We start from the raw sequence: 13,552 nt of genomic DNA on the forward strand, positions 1-13,552 counted from the left end.
TGGCTTGCTGCTGTTCCTTTGCTGGCCAGATATGTTCCTTTGGAAGAAAATCTTCCACATTTAAAAAAAAGTTTTATCGTACTTTCCTGTTTAGGAAAATTATTTTTAATCTGGGAGTTTGTGTTTTAATAGACTGTCACAATATTTAAATGTTTTTAAATGGATTGTTTAAAGTAATGGAAAACAATTCTTTTCTATTGAAAAATTGTTCATTTTACTTTTGAGGGCTGACAAAGTAAAAGTCCTTTTTACGTTATGTTAATAAGTGACTTTTATAGACTTTTTATTGGCTCTTGCTACTTGTTTCCCTGAGAAAAAGGTACCATTTTTGGCTTGACCATGGAAGAAATTACCAGCAAGGACAGACCATTACGAATGGAAACTAGATCAGCAAATCTTCTAAGATTTGATCAGTCTATGGAGAGGTCATAAAGTAGACCTGTTTACCTATGTCTGAACAATCAGCTGGCAAGATTCTGCTCCAGGACGCCTACCGAGAAGGCCTAGAAGACAGATGCATTTTCCATTTCTTTGACAGAAATGTTCTGTATGCTTTTCCTCCCTTTTCACTGGTATCCAGGGTATTTCCAAAGATTCAGAAAGAATTCCCCCAAGGTCATTGTGGTGACCTACTTCTGGCCCAGGCAACAGTGGTTCTCCATTCTGGAAATGGCCAGGGGCAGTTACCTCCAGCTTCCTCACAGAATCAATCTCATCACACAAGATCAGGGAATTTAACTTCAGTTGACTGCCTGGATGATGGTGTTAATTTCCTTTCGGCACCTGTTTGAGTGTGTGCAGCAAGTACTAACTGAGGCAAGAAAACTTGCTACTAGAAAATCATATCTTAGCAAATGGAAATATTTTCTAGTTGGTGCCAGCAATATAACCAGCACCTATTCAGAGCTAGTTGTTCTCTGGTTTTACAGTGTTTGTGTGAATTATTATCCTGTGGCCTTTCTAACTCCATTTATTAGCAATTTCAGCATGCCCTGCCCATGGATCCTCCTCTTTCAATGTATTCTTATGTCAAAATGTTTTTTGAAAGGGGTTTTTGAATATGAGGCTTCCAAGAAAAACTATCCATCTCCCTATTTTCTTTCCTGAACCTAAAAATGAAGAAGTGATGCTCTATACCTTGGAAGTCCACAGAGAATTCTGTTACTATCGTGACAGGACTAAATCTTTCAGATCCTAAGATGAGTTTGCAACACATTTGGTTTCTTCTGTAGATCTTTATAAAGCTTTGCTGGAACCATTCCCCAGGGGCTCTAGGCCCTTCCCATTCCACCTCCCAAATGTAGTAAGCTAGAGTAAATCGACCCATATAGCTATTGCTGCTGCAACAGTGGTCAGTATGATGAACGTAGTACAGTTGTGTAATCAGTTTATCGTACCATAACAGTAGTTGGAATGAATACTGCTGCAGTAGCTGTGCCATCTACCATCCCCCCTTGTTTTTTTTTTTTTGGTGCATTTATGCCAGGGTGTGGCCACATTTTTTGTTCCTGGAATTGTCCAGCTTCTTCCTCTTTGTTTGCCTGAAAGCTCTGAAGGGCTTTGCACCCCAAACCTGTCTTTAGTCAGCTCAGCTGGCTAACTGAGCACATGGAAAATGTCTTGAAGCTTTGGAAGCTGGCAACGTTATATCCTTTGTAGAATATAACCCATATGGCTAAAGCTATAGCAGTGATCATTCAAAAATGTAATGTTATGAGAAGTTTACTTAGACAGCTATACTTTTATGCATTTTTAACATTTCCTTTTCTATTTGAGCATATCTTCTTTGTACTTCTATAAATACTCTTGAACCATTGGCACTCTGTTTTCTCGTGATATCATGGCTGTTACCATTCTGACTGGCATTTGCAGTACAGCTGGCTCACATAAGTCATAGTATTTGTACATTTAGTACAGCTGTAGCTAGTTTAAGCATTTCAGTACTGGTTTCTCTGTTCATAACTTCATTATCATAACATACTTTCCTTTCTCAGCTTCCTTAGTGCCATAGTTTTCAGATGCATTAGGCAAAATCTTGACATACTACATAATTCCTGAGAAACCTCTGTAGTGTATAACCAGTTAGATATTTTTCTACTTAATTTGTTTAATACAGAACCAGAAGTTAAGAAAAATGTATGCTTATTGGTACATATACAAGCACACATTTCTTCACACTTCAGCTGTGAAAAACTTGTAGGTCTCTTGCACAATTACAGTTGAGCAGCTAGGTTGTGAGCAACTAGCTTCCACTTCTACCACTGTAAAATAAGCATGCACATCTCTTAAACAGCTATAGTGGAACAGTCAAGTGAGAGAAGCTTTTTTTCTCAACAGTTAAAAATAAAACCCCACTTCTTTCCTTTCCCTGTGATGTCATTGTGACTTAACCTCCATTATTACTGAGTATGTGGCTTTCACCATAAATCGTTACAGGACTGAGATATTTGGTTCTCTCTGGAGGATGAAAGAGCAGACCTTGGGTGAAACTGTTATGCTGTATCTTAATAGGAGCAACATTCATTATGATCCCTCCAGATGCCACAGCGAAACACCCCAAGCCTTCCTCCATAGATGGTCATGGTGGGGGTTATACAGCATTAACTTTTTTAACATGGTGTAATGGTTACCAGAGTTGGTTGGTTAGTTTTTTGACCCACATCTAAGGCAAACAGACAGATTGGTAAGAGTACAGAAATATATTGAGAGCTATAAAAAGACAAAGCCAGACAGCATTTAGTAGAGGCACAGGCTACCATGCGTCATAACATGGCTAACCTTTGTTTAGGTTATCGCAAGTTTGTCTGTGGCTGTCAGTTTGGAACATCTGTTCCTATTAGGATTATAAAATTTCAATATTTAAAGCTGTACGTAGTTTTTTGTGTTAAGTTAATAGGTTTTCGGGGGTTATTGGAGGTGTGATTTTTTTTTGTTTGAGGGTTTTCAGTAAAAAAAAAAAAAAAAAAAAGTTTTGCAAGATGTGACATAGACTCAAATGGAGATAAGATGCAATTGCATAAACGTTTACCCTACCAAACAGGATATGCATGCAACACAAAAGCTGGAACTAGACATTTAACAAAAAAGCTGTTGTACGTAAAAGGTGGGAGTAATAACTTTTCAAGAGACAGTGATGCCTTCTGTAATGTCTTTAAACGTCAGTGGTCTCACAGGTAAATACAAAAAGAAAAAGTAGTGAACTGTATTAAAATATAGAGTGCAAATAGTTATGCTATAGGAGACACACTTGTAAAGAAGTGAACATGTAAATTTGATGGCCAGGTTTTCATGATGGTTATTCACTGGAATACCTGGAGCAAAGGAAAAGAGGAGTACTTCTATTAATTGCAAGAGGAGCTCCAGTAGTGATAGAAGAGGATAAAAAAGATAATGGTAGATTTGGAGTATTAAGGGTCTACTGGCAGGGGAGGAGGATTACACTGGCATGTATTTATGTTCCACCAAAAACTGCTGCAATAGAAATTAAGAAAATTCTGGAAGAAATAAACAGCTTTCAGCAAGGAATATTGCTTCTAGCTGGGGAATGGAATTTAACCTGAAATAGTGAAAATGTGTCTGGGGGGCCAGGAGGGAAGATGTAACAAAGAAGGGTAGATTTTTTGAAGAGATTTGGGAACATATTTGGCATAGAAGATGTGATTTCAGTATTAGGTGTTTGGAGTGAATTTACATCTTATTCCCCAAGATGCAAAAAACTGGGCTAGGCTAGACAGAATTTATATTTCATAGAAACATGTGCATTTAATTGAAGGCCTTGATATGCACCCAATAACTATTTCAGATCATGCACCAGTAATTAAAATAAAAACACAGGATGACGAATTTAAAAGTAAGTCACTGACACTTTCCCACCTAGCTGTTGAAAAGAGAGGAATTTAAGGAATGCGTAGTGAAAATTATTCAGGAGTAGTTAGAGAAGATAGAAGTTTCTTATGAAAAAACTAGGGAGTGGGATAAAATTAAAGTGGAATTTAAAAAGAGTGGAAATAAAATAAAGGGACACATGGTTAAGAAGTAACAAGGATTATTTAAAGGGCCTGACAAATGTTAAAGTATTGCAGTATAGGAGGAATCCCATAGAACAAGAAGAGGAGCAACTGCAGAATGCTAAGCAGAAACTCAGGAATTACCTTGATAATGTGCGTGAATTTAGAAAAATTGCTGTTAAGGAACTGTTTGTTTTTTTTTTTTTTTTTTTGCTAATTCCAGAGCACAAAAACTTTTAGCACAACAACTCAGGCAACAGAAAGTAAAAAGAGCTGTTAGCAAGCTTAGGGAGCCTATAACAAGGAAGAAACGAGATCCTGTAGAAGCATTAGAAATATTTCAGAAATTCTATTAAAGTTTGTATAAAGCAGAGAAATATGGAAATCAAGAAAAGGTACAAATGGAAATGTTTGTGGAAGAATTAAATATGCCAAAGTTAGAGGTAGCTGAGGCTCAGTTACAAACAGTATAGGAAGGAGGTGAGAAAAAAATGGTGATGTATAACCAGTCTATTGGAAAGTCCCTTGGAATAGATGGTATTCCTGTGGAAGTAGGAGGGAACAAACTGACTAAAAGGTTATGTTTAACAAAATTTTAAGAAAAGTACCAACATCCTGGATGAAAGTGGTGTGGGTAGCTGTAACACCTAAAGAGGGTAAAGATCCATCACATCCAGCTTCATACAGGCCTATTTCAATACTAGACCACAAAGTGTCTAAAATGGCTAAAAGAATGGCAGAAGTGATGCCAAAATAATTGATATGGATCAGTGTGATTTTGTGGGAGGAAAGGCAAGCATTTGACAACAAGAAGTTTCTCTATTCACCTGTGAGAGGGGAGTTTTGAGCAGCCTGTCTGTCCTTGGAGGAGTGGTTTCAGCCCAGAAATTAGTAGTTTATTGGCCAATTTGGGCTAATTTCTCTCTCATTTCCCTGCTATAAAATCCGCATTAGTGTGGTTTTGCATGCCAGGCAGTGCCAGTTAGCATGGATGTAACTATTCCCGGCTCTACAAAGTCTACTCTTCAATTTTTCCCTTGCAACTAGACAAACTTTCAACTTAAGCACTCAAACCATTCACTTCTTAGACTGGCACTTGCTCAGAATTCATAGCAAGCACTAATAAACCTTAGCACTAGACCCCCCTATACTGTAGAAAAGGACAAGGCTCTCTATCGACCTTACCAGCCAATCAGTAAAACAGCTCACTGTACCTATCCAGGCATGTCCACAGGGCAGTTTCAGGTGTATTCTCTGGTCCAACTGGTGAATCTGGGCATTTTGAGGCAGTGTTACAACTGCCTCATGTATACAGATAACCCTCTCCTCCTACCACCAAACACTAATACATGCGAGAGATGCAATTATACAGCCAAACTGGAGGCTAAGCTCTCTCAACCAAAGACTGGACCAGACGGTCAAAAAGAGGAGGGAATTACTTGCATCACACCATCAGTCTCACATAGACCTATGAAACCAGCACTGGGAACAAACACACACGAATACGCACAAACCTACTCGGAGGCTCTAAATAAAAATCTGCAAAAGCAACAGAGACCTCCAAAGCAGACATCTAAACGACTTCCACCCTCCAACACAAACCATGAAACACATAATTCACAAAACCAGTGTGCCATGCAATCACAGCCCTTAAGCCAAAATAACATACCCAACACACTAGTAATAGGTGACTTTGTAGTCAGGCACACTGACCTCCCACTCACTAGGCTGAACAAGGAGAAGGTTACTGTTAGCTGCCTGTCTGGTACCAGGATCCGCCACATAACACAAGCACTCGGGTCATCCTGCTCTCACCAAGAATGATACCATGGTATAAAGAAAAAAATGATCAATTTCAACAATTGGCTAAGCTTCTGGTGTCATTCAAAGGGGATCCAGTGTCTGTCAGCCTGGGATGACATGCTCGACAAGCCATGCTGCTTCGCTAGAGATGGCTTGCACTTGTCACCCTTAGGCTTTCAAATACTGGCCAAGGCTCTTGCCACCCCCATAGTGCCATTTTTAGGCAAGGTTCAAAAGACAAACCCACTGCCATAAATAACCCAAGTAACAAAAAACTGAGGGCAGTGCTACTCAATGCTAGAAGTCTAAACCTCAAAATGCACACACACTCGAGGCACTTCTCATTATGGAGAAAATAGATATATGTGCAGTAACAGAAACCTGGTTTAAGGCTCCAGAGAGCACCCCAGCACTACCAGGCTATATCTCATACCATACATTTCGGCAACAAAACCTGGACCGAAATACAAAAGGCGGGGGCGTATCCATATTCATCAAGGATACCCACACCTCCAGGTTAGTGGCACAGCACAATGCTTCAGAGATCATCCACGTGCAATTAACAGGCAGAACTGCAATTCAAACTGTAGCTTGCTACAGATCACCCACCATGTCCCAGGACCCCCATTTCGCATTTCTGGAAATACAAAGGTCCAACCAAACACCATGATATGGGGTGATTTCAATTACCCAAACATTAACTGGGAGAACTACTCAAGTACTAACTCCCTTGCCCAATATTTCCTAATTTAAAAACTCAAATGCCCTGGATCAACTGGTCAACCCCTCGTTGGTTAGATCTGACCATAAACTAATCACTCTGGATGTCCACATTCTGCCCCAATCCCAGGTTAAAGAAACCACCGTGAAAAACTTTTAAAAGCAAACTTCACGTTACTTAAGACCGAGGTGGAAAGTTTCAAATCCCCCATGCTAAAGGGTAAAGCTGCCCAAGCTGCAAAATGCTTAACTAATACACTCTATGGGCACCTACAAGAATGCATGGATCGTGCTATCCCAAGCAAAACCAAGACTCACTCCTCCAAGAAAAGGAAACCAGTCTGGTGGACCCCTGCCATAAACAAGGAGTACAATAGGAGGAGGAAACTAGTACAGAAAAGAGTAAAATCCCAAGAGGGGAAGAAATCCCTGATCAGTATCAGCATGAAACTACAATCCCTCATAAAATCATCCAAGGCTAGCTTCGAAAGAAAAATTGCCAAGGACTCCAAAGATAACCACAATTCATTCTTTAGCTATGTCAATAATCTAAGTGCCAATTCCCAGATCTGCTGAGAGTTGGTGCAAAATGGCACAAAATGCACTGAACCGACCGATATCGCCAACATCCTGGTAGGCTGGTTCAGTGCACATTCACCCCCCCCCTTTCACCCCCAAAAGGGCCCATAACCAGACCAGAAGAATGTAGTGCCCCTGAAGTCACAGACACTCAGGTTAAAACAGCCCTCTCCAAAGCCAAAAACACAGCATCAATGGAACCGGACGGTGTCCCAGGCTCCGTCCTACATGAGCTCAAAGATGAACTAACCCCTCACCTAAACACACTGTTCAGACTCTGCCTCTCCACAAGCTACATGCTCATAGAGTGGCGCACAGCAATGGTTATTCCGCTCCACAAAGGTGGGGCTACAACAGACCGTGGGTACTATCGCCCTATAAGCCTGACTTGCTTGGTCTGCAAGGCTATGGGGCGCATCATCATGGATCTCATTAACAGAGACATTGGGAATCTCCAAACACTGGTCCTTACCCAGTTCGGCTTTAAGGGCAGATCATGTCTCCTAAACCTGGTGGACTTCTTTGAGACCATTACTAAGTCTATAGATGAGGGAAAGATGGTCCACGCAGCCTACCTAGACCTTGCAAAGGCCTTTGGCACCATTCCCCATTCTGATATTATAGACAAGCTCACCAGCCTGAACATAATGAGATGGGTTGCCAACTGGCTAACGGACAGAAGCCACATGGTAAGAGTTGCGGGAGCTAGGTCTGTCTCTAAACCGGTTACAAGTAGCGTTCCCCAGGGCTCAGTCCTAGGACCCCTCCTGTTCGGCATATACTTCTGAGGTACAGGCAAGCACAGGAGGACTATGGCTGACCAAGTACGCAGACGACTGCAAACTAGGGGCTTTAATTGACTCTCCGGCTGACACACACATCCTCCAAAAGGGCCTCACTGAGATAGATACCTGGTGTCAAAACCATGGCCTCAAGCTAAATGCCAAAAAGTGCATAGTCATCCCCTTTGGACAAAACACATTACCCACAAATTACCACATAGGTGGTAGCCCCTTAAATAAGACAAAATAAGGGATCTGGGGACCCAAGTAGATGGTAATCTCTCCTTTGATAATCACATTGCCAAAGTGGTTAGAAAATCCTTCTGTGTGGCCCACCTAATCACAAAAAGGTTTGCATCCAGATCAAAAGAGGTCATTGTGCCCCTCTACACATCACTCATCAGACCCATCATAGAGTACAACACCCCATTTGCGTTGTACCTTACAAGATACTTGCAACAGCTGGAAAGACCACAGAAGTACCTCACCAAGAGGATCACTGGCCTCAAAAAGATACCTATGCAGCTCGACTGAAGAAACTTCAGCTGTACTCTGTTGCATACCACCTACTCAGAGGTGATCTCTGCCTGATATACAAGGCCATGTCCAAACCAGAATTGATGGACATGTTCCACCTAAAGAAAATCATATTCCCTCGAGCCACATGCTATAGAGATCTAAAGCTCACCACAGCAATAAATAGGACGTGCTGGAGGGATAGATTCCTGTCCCAGAGACTTCCTATGCTCTGGAACAAGATTCCAGTCTACATTAGGCAGAGCTCCTCACTAACGCTCTTCAAGAGAAACCTTGACAAGTGGATGGGAAACAGGAAGTTTACCCCGGGGATCACTTCAGTGGTTCTGCTGGACAGAGGCACAGGGAACTAATCTAAGGGGGCGGCGAAAGCCAACACATTCCGGCTAGGCTTATAAATGCCTTTGAGCAGATAGCCTAGTACCTACCTATGTACCTATTAACAGATCATATATGATCCAGAGGGAAGCAGAATGTAAGAAAATACCACTGTTGTTGGGTCTTGATGCAGAGAAAGCATTTGGCAGAGTAAGCTGGGACTTTCAGCAGGACAATGGAAACGTTTGTATTCCCTGATAAAATTATAAGGTTGATTAGGAGAATATATGAGGGATCAGAGACAAAAATTTAAGTGGGTGGGGTACCCTCTAATAATTTCTGTTTGAACAGAGGAACCAGACACGGGTGTCCTCTTTCCCTTTTGTTTGCATTATATTTAGAACCACTGGCAAAGAAAATTAAGTATTCTGAAATCCAAGGATATAATTGGTATGCTGGTCAAGAAAAGCTGTCTATTTGCAGATAATGATATTTTATACCTGACAAAACCAAAATGGGACATTACAGTGCTGTGGAACATTTTGAGACTGTTTCAAATCTTTTCGAGATACAAAATTAATGAAGCTAAAACAAAGGCAATAGCACTAAATTATGTACCCACACACAAATTGGTTCAACGTTATCCATATTTATGGAGACATGATAAAATGAAGTATTTAGAAGTACAGATTAAAAATGGATTCCAGTGTGGCAGCTAAGGATATGTGAAAAGAGACTAAAAAGATAATACAAAAACTGAGAAAATGGAAGCTCTGTTGCTATCAAATATAAGATGCAAGCAGTAAAAACGTTTTTAGTCCCATTAGTCTTATACACGGGGCAGTCATATTTTTATCAACCAGAGGAGAGTTGTGGATAGCAATTAATAAAGAGCTTGAAGGATTTTATCTGGGAGGGCAAGAGGCAAGTGAGATAAGCGGATTCTTCCAATAGAAGGCAGATTGGGATTACCCAAATTGATGTGGTATTTCACAGCAGCACAGTTAAAGCTCATATACTTAGCACAAGTAGAAAAGTGGAAAAGGATGATGATGAAACAGGTTGAAGCTCAAGAAACAAGAAAAGACTAGGATTTTGGATGCAGACCTTTAAGGAGAATAACAATCCTGCAGAATATTATATTCATAAAGTAGCAGAAAGTATTCCAAGAACTAAGCCAACACGGGAATGTAGAAAGGCAGTTCTGCCAACAGGGATGACTCCAGTTGGGGATACAGACAGTAGGCAAGATGGGGCTGGAATTTATTGGAGACAACTTGCAAAGGAACAAATGTACTGGGAGCAAATAGCTAGAGAGCGAAAGTTAATAGAATGGGAAGACACCAAGAATTTATTTGGACTGAACGGAAGCTGCCATTAAAAAAGGAATAATTAGTGGAGCATATAAAGTATTACATAAGTATGAGAATCAATCAGAGGAGTTTAGAAAAATGCTTGCAACTAGGATTTGTGTTGGTGTGGTTTGTTTTCATTTATATAAATGTTTGAGTGCTAATGTCATAAGCAATTGCTTTTTTTTAAAGACAAGAAACATCTTTATTAAATTTATTTGGACTGAAGTTTAGAGATTGCTTTTCCCTATCAAGGATTGATATCAGAGTATAGGCAAAGAGAAAAAAAATAGGGGAGTCCTAAATGAAAGACTGGTACTGGTAGAGTTTTTAGCAGAATCTAGAACAGAAGCTGCCTTTTAAAAAAGGAATAATTAGTAGAGCATATTAAATATTGCATGATAACTATACGAATCAATCATAGGATGGTAGAAAGGATTGGGAAGAGAGATTGGGTAAGCAACTTGCAAAGAAACAATGGGAAGATATATGTATGTTTCCTAAAGATGCATCAAAATGTAGAAGATGTAGGTTTTTTGCTTGGAGATGTTTGCATAGATATTTTTATACCCCAAGTAGACTCCAGAGAATTTTTCCTCCAGTAGACAGCAAATGTTGGAGGTGTGATGAGGTAGAAAGAGGTAATTGGTAACATATTTTCTGAGAGTGCAGTGAGTTATCAGACTTTTCAAGGATTCCCTGTGGGATGCACTGTCGAAGATGTTGGGTGGGCAAATTGGTGTGAAAAGCAAGATGATTTTTCTGAGCTGTGATACAGAATCGGAATTGCCTGGACATGGTAAGGCTTTGCTGTCTCTAATTATGGTGGCTGCCAAAAAAAGCAATTACTAGAAAACAGAAATCAAAATCTAAACGGATTATGTTAGAAGTAGTGAATATAGTAACAGAGAAAATAACTGGAATTGAGATATTTAAAAAAAAAAAAAAAAAAAAAAGGTGGGACCAAACTACTTAGGAAAAAATGGGAATTGTGGGAACAATATATATATAGGGGAGGAATGAAGTTTAAAATTAGGCAGGACTTAAATGAACTATGTAATGTTTGAGTGGAAACGACCGAGTAGGTTCATAGGTGTATACTAGGCTAATGGCCCTGGAGCCTTTACAAGCCTAGCCCATAGAAGTGCCTTGGCATTGTGCCACCCAATGGTAGTTCTCAGTGCATCTATCAAGTAATGCCACTGGAGTGATCCCCAGGGTGAACTTTCTATTTCCCATCCACTCATCAAAATTTCTCTTCAAGGGCCAGTGAGGTGCTCTGCCTGACATGTATGGGAAGTCTGTTCCAGAGCATGGGCAGTCTCTGGGTTATGAACCTGTCTCTCCAGCATGTTCTGTTGATTGTGCTAATGAGGTTGAGGTCTCTGAAGCATGTGGTGCTGAGGGATTGGGATTTCTTTAGATGTAGCATTTCTAACAGAGCTGGGTCAGACATGGCTTTGTAAGTCAAGCAGAGATTGCCTCTTAGTAGACAATATGAGACAGAGAGAATAGCTGGAGTTTTTTGAGTCTGTCCATGTAGGACATGTGTTTAAGGCCTAGGATCCTGTTTGTGAGGTACTTTTGTGGCCTTTCCAGCTGTTGCATGCCTCTAGTGAGGTACATGCCAAATGGGGCATTATACTCGATAACTGGTGTAATGAGGGAAGAGTAGAGAGAGAGCGATGATCTCTTTCTTCCTGGATGCAAAACCCTTGGTAATGAGATGTGCCACATAGGACTTTCTGACCACAGTGGCAATGTGTTGGTCAAAGGAGAGGTTGCTGTCAACCTGTCTCCCCAGATCTCTTTTATAACTCCTTCAGTGTTCTGTGTGGGCTCCCATCAATTTGGTAATTAGTGGGAACTGAGTTTTCCCAAAGGGGATGACACATTTTTTGGCATTAAGCTTAAGGCCATGGTTTCGACACCAGTCATTGGTCTCAAGTGAGGCCTTTCTGTAGGATGTCTACATCACTTGGGGAATTAATAATGGCTCCCAGCTTGCAATCGTCTGCTCACCCAGTAGATTATAAGTGATGTGTAATGTTTGCAGCTGGGAGTCTCAGTATGGTTTGTGTTGTAAAATGCTTACAACTAGTATTGTGTCGGTGTGGTCAATGATACAGAATTGGAATTGCGTAGACATAGTAAGGCCTTCATGAATCTCATTATGGAATCTGCCAAAAAAGCAGTTACTAGAAAATGGAAATCAAAGTCTAAATCAACTGTACTAGTAGTAGTGAATATAGTAACAGAGATAAAACAACTGGAATTGGTATATTTAGAAGTGGGTAGAAGCAAATTACATAGAAAAAAATGGTAATTGTGGGAACAATACATGCAGAGGAGGAACGATGCCTAAAAGAAGGCAGGATTTGAATGAGCTATGTAATGTTTGACTGTGTATAGATTATAAGTGATGTATAATGTTTGCAACTATAATTGTCAACATGGCTTGTAATGTATGGCCTCAGCTAGAATTGTGTTGGAATGGTTTGCTTTCATTTATATAAATGTAAGGTTGCCTGTGTCGCATGTAATTTAATAAAGATGTTTCTAGTTTAAAAAAAAAAGTACATAAATATCCATACCACAGGCATGACTCAAATGTAATTAAGAAGAATTTGCCATGACATTACTCAAGGATCTTATGTACCTTTATTCAGAGCAGCAAGCAGGAAAGGAGGTGATGGTACACACTTCTTGTGCCTTATTCTATAGTATTGTTTTTGCTGTCAAAAGGAGTAGCTTACATAGTGGTTTGGCATTTACACTTCACGTGGAAAAGAAGTGAAAGATGCATTTGAAAATGATGGGAGAGTTCCTCAGTACACCCATACCAGTGTAGGCTTATTTGAGTCATTACCATATACTGAAAATTTAACCTGTCCCTTTAATCTTTATTACTGATACTGTGACGGTGGTGGGTCTGAGCAGAAGCATGTTACGGAACTCTACACTGCAAAATGCATTTAGTAATTTGGTATCTCTCGCACCTTTGAGTGAGATAGAATAAAAGTTGTTAGCCTAGTTATTTCACAGTGGTTGGGTGTGTGCATCTTTGCATTAAAGTCCTGTCCTGCCAGTGTGTAATTGTCCAGCCTGGCTTCCTGGTTTTAAAGCATCCATAAATAACACATTGGTTAGCACCATGACTCTAGCCTACCTCTGTTGCCTTCTATTTTTGTAATGATGCAGAGGAAAGAAATCCCACCTAATAAGGAGCATTTTACAGTGGAAACTGCTTCAGAGCATGCGCTCACAAATCATTTCCCATGTTCTGTGTATTGCAGAGTGGGATCCCGCACTTTAAATAGTGCCCCTCTTGTTGCCAGTACCAGCCACCAGTCCACCTCCTTATGAAGTAAAACTGCAGCTGGATGCTGTTTGTTTCTTCTCCCATGTGGCTGTTCAACAGTCATGTTTTTTTTTCTGTGAACTTGGTTTGTGG

At 40.3% G+C, this 13,552-nt stretch overlaps 1 protein-coding gene across 1 annotated transcript in view; it reads left to right on the plus strand.

The window, feature by feature from the left end:
* The window catches only part of DGCR8 (DGCR8 microprocessor complex subunit), a gene marked incomplete in the record, with an annotated part of 1,139,047 nt that overhangs the window by 977,405 nt on the left and 148,090 nt on the right, over window positions 1–13,552 (plus strand).

Source organism: Protopterus annectens, chromosome 4.part0 (assembly GCF_019279795.1).
Source record: "Protopterus annectens isolate FY-2018-M chromosome 4.part0, PAN1.0, whole genome shotgun sequence".
NCBI classification, from domain to species: domain Eukaryota; kingdom Metazoa; phylum Chordata; order Ceratodontiformes; family Protopteridae; genus Protopterus; species Protopterus annectens.